This window comes from Phoca vitulina, unplaced genomic scaffold (assembly GCF_004348235.1).
Source record: "Phoca vitulina isolate PV1807 unplaced genomic scaffold, GSC_HSeal_1.0 scaffold72, whole genome shotgun sequence".
NCBI lineage: Eukaryota > Metazoa > Chordata > Mammalia > Carnivora > Phocidae > Phoca > Phoca vitulina.
This window is the reverse complement of record NW_022589775.1, coordinates 1,206,610-1,210,755: the sequence shown is the minus strand read 5'-3', so window position 1 is coordinate 1,210,755 and position 4,146 is coordinate 1,206,610.

The window sequence follows — 4,146 nt, the reverse complement described above, 5'->3', positions numbered from 1 at the left end:
AGGTCAAGTTCCTGTTGACTAATTCTGTGATGACCAAGAACAGTCTCTGAGTCCTTGAGGCCAAAGTCTGTGGCACAGGGTGTCCTTGGAGCTGAGTGTGGTTTCTGAGAGGCTTCAGCTCTGTGGATGAGGAGAGGCTCCAGGAAGCCTTCAGTCACACATTCACAAACCAGTGTGAGTAGAGGGTCTGTGGGTGTGATGAATGCCTGAATGACTCATGGGCGAGGGGAGTGGTAACAGGACTCTCCATCAGACACCACTTGCTATAATTTTCCTACGATATGCTTGGAAAGCCCCCCTCATGGAGGAGAGACAGGTTGATGTTTGTCTATTTCAAAAGTACTCTGGTAGAGAAAAGCATTTTCATTTTCAAAAGCCCTGAGAATCCCTGAAAGGCTATCTAAGTAGTCAATGTACTGGAGCCCATTCCCTCACACAAAATATTGCTTTTTCTCCCTCTTGGACACTTGTGCTTCCTCCTAGTGCAAATTGAATCACCGGAAGTCCAAACCAGGGTTGGTTCTTCATTTCTTCTCTCAGCTGTGTCCTAGCTACCCAAGGTTAACCTCTCCATCTGGGTTCTTTATTTTATATTTTAAAATTATTTTAAAAAGTAAATGGAAGACTTGCTTCCCCCACCACCTTGCCATGATAAAGGTAATAACTTCTCATTATAGGAACATTGGCAAAGTAAAAAGAAAACAAAATTATTTATGGCTCCACTCAACCAAAGTAAACCATCACTAATTGTTAGTTTTTTTTTTTTTTTAATCCAAACTCCCTCAGCTCATACCCTTTGCTCCATATACAGCATTCAGTGTGGGGTTTTATCATATATTTTTAACTCCTTTAAGAGTTATATACAGGTCCACTTTAGATAATTTGGTAGACGAAAAAATGTATATAGAAGAAAAAAATACCCATTACCAATATTAACATTTTATTATATTTCTCTACCAATCATGATTCACTGTCAGTTAGCATGAAAAGTTTCCTTTATAACCAAAAACTTTTTGTAAACATTACTTATGAAAGCTGAATAAGAGAGAACATTTTAAGGAATCTATCAAAACTTTTTAAAAACAATGTCGTCAGAGTATTTCCAATATACTATTTGGTGAGGAAACAAAGCATATGGACCATCACGGAGAAGCCAGCAACCCAGAGTGACTTCTTGTGACTGCTTCTTCCCCCCTTTCTTCATTCCCAACATCCCTATCTATGACACTCGAAAGACACTAGAAAACTTTTGTCTCGTTTTGATTTTTTCCTCCAAAGTCCTGCAAATACAGATTCCCTGAAAATATACCAAGATTTACAGGAAGAAACGGTAACTTGTATCCTCTTAGTCCTTTTATGTACTTTTTACTAGCTTTGTTTTATCTATCTTTATAGACATTTATTCTTATCTTTTATTTATTTGTAGTTCACATGGAATATTTCAAAACACAGATGATGATTATTTTTAACATAATAAAGAGTATTGAGTATCTTACAGAGGACAAGGCACATATTAGATGCATTTCTTGTTATTGCTAAGAAATAAGACTGAATGAATAAATTCTATATATGTTATAGTAGCAAACAGATGAAAAACTCAAGGCCCTTCTCTGCAGTACAAGTTTTAAAATCAGAATCCAGAGAACCTCATAATTGTGTCATTAAAGCACACCTGGAAAGGTTAGGAAAACAAAGATCCCAACTTCTGACAGTGTTTTGGAGAATCACAAATGTGATGAATTTCAAACTTAGGATCTTTGAGTTAGAAAGCTTTGATTAACGTTCCAAATAACCCTGCATTTTCCCTAGATGTATCAACAAAAATTTACAGAAAGAAAGATTCTAGTAGTTTTTTCCTGGCCGTGATCAATGCAGACAAAATCATTTGCTGTTTCAACTGCAGAGGAAAAATCACAAGTGATGATTAATTGATCTAATTTTCTATGTGATTAATAAAGCATTCTGCTCACTATTAATGTGTGATAAGAGATATGACTTTTTTTTAATATAGAAAAATCTCCAAGGGGATGATTTTTATATTGCATTTCTACTTTTCTCAGTCGAATACTTTTTTAAGAAAACTTTTTGTTGAAGTATCACACATGCAAAAAGGTGTGCAAATCCTAAGTATATAGTTAGATGGATTTTCACAAAGAGAATACACTCATGCTACCAATGGCCTGATCAAGAGCTAGAAACTTGGGGTGCCTGGGTGGCTCAGTTGTTAAGCGTCTGCCTTCGGCTCAGGTCATGATCCCAGGGTCCTGGGATCGAGCCCCGCGTCGGGCTCCCTGCTCCACGGGAGGCCTGCTTCTCCTCCTCCCACTCCCCCTGCTTGTGTTCCCTCTCTCGCTGTGTCTCTGTATGTCAAATAAATAAAATCTTAAAAAAAAAAAAAAGAACTAGAAACTTGGTTGTACCCCACAGGCTTCTTGTGCCTCTTCTCCTCTTCCTCTATCCTTCTCCTCTTCCTCCTCCTCCTTCTTTAATTTTAATCACCTAGAGCTCATCATGACAAGTGTACTTTTTAATTCCCATCCCCGATTTCACCCACCCTCCACCCCTCCCCTCTGGAGATGTGAATTTTTTTATTCCCCTTTCCCTCCTTCCCTTGAGATATTACATATTGAGTTAACATTTGATCCACCATTTCCCAGATTTAAATGAGTATGTTCATCGTTTTAAGTAAATTTATTTTCAAATAATTATGCCCATGTGTAATTCTTGAATACTATTTTAAAACTAATTCACAAGACAGTTTGTGTAAAAATCAGCATTCATGATTATGAGCTCCCTGAATCCTTATTGAACTGGAAGTGTGAGGATGTGGTGTATTGTCAGGTCTAAATTCTGGCAGTTTTGGTATTTTCTCTGAGAAGATGTGATGACTGAGCATTGTTTCTCCCAACACTGAGCTTCTTTTTTCCAGGTAGACATTTTGATGAATAACATGAGCAACTAAATACTCTGGATATCGTCTCAGATTTGATTCTGCTTACACCAGTAGGTAGAGATAAAGACATTAATGAAATGAAGCAATCTGGACTCTGACTAATGAGCAGTGTGAGGGAGAAATACATCGAATGGTTTCAGTTACAGCACTGGTGTAAAACAGAGGGAGTTTTACAGCGAGCAACTGAAGTGTTTGAGCTCAGAATTAACAGTTCTTTGCTTGAGGAAGGCATAGTAGAGGGTCCCATCATCTCTTTGCTTTGTGAAACATCAATATTTTTCAGGCAGCTGAAGTCTTTGTAGAAATGAGAAGATGGCAGGATGCCAATATAGGAATTTGCATCAGGGCCAAAATAGTGTCTAGAGAACAATTTGGTCTCTTCTGTAGCAATGTGGGGCCATTTTTCAGTTTCAATGTGTGACATAAGGAGTGGTGACTTATCACCTGCCTGTTCAGGTTTGCATGGAGTGGGTTGGGGCTCTGATAAAGAGGGTCATGAATGAGCTTATGAATGTAAGTTAGGACTCCTATGGTCTGAGAGGTCTGACAACTTAAGTACTTTACATTATTCATGGCCATTCTATGACCTTTGTTAATATGCACTGACACGCCTGAGTAGGGGACTGTTTCAGAGTGTGGGACTCTTATCTAGTGCAGGGACTCTTATCTATTGATTGAAATTGTCCTTTAGAAAATCTAAGGCAAACGACTAGCAAAGGGATCAAAAGCTCTGATATCCCCCTTTTGCCTTCCTTTTTTTTTTTTTGCATGTTCTATCAACTGAGCCAGCCAGGAGCCCCTGATAACCCCCTTCTAGAGTGTTAGTTATGGTAGAGAAATATGGAAGATAGGATACAAAGGTAGTTTTGAGGGAAGATCCCAGAGAAGTCTTTAATTCAAAGTTAGAGAGTTTTGATTTTATTTCTTGGTTTAGGGGCACCCATAAGAAAAAGTAAGAAGGGGAGTGACAGTGTATCTATGAAAAAGGACGTTTAATGAGACAGAGGTCTGCAGGATGCAACGGAGACAGAAACGTAGGGAAGGGTTAGTCAGTTGTCAAGGTGTTAGCCCAAAGTCCAACTTTCAGAAAACTGTTACCAGCCCTAGAAAAGGCTGGGCCTGAGAGAAATCATTAGACTCTGGAGGCAAACAACCTCTACTCAGACCTGGAGGGCATGTCCTTAAACTGCATC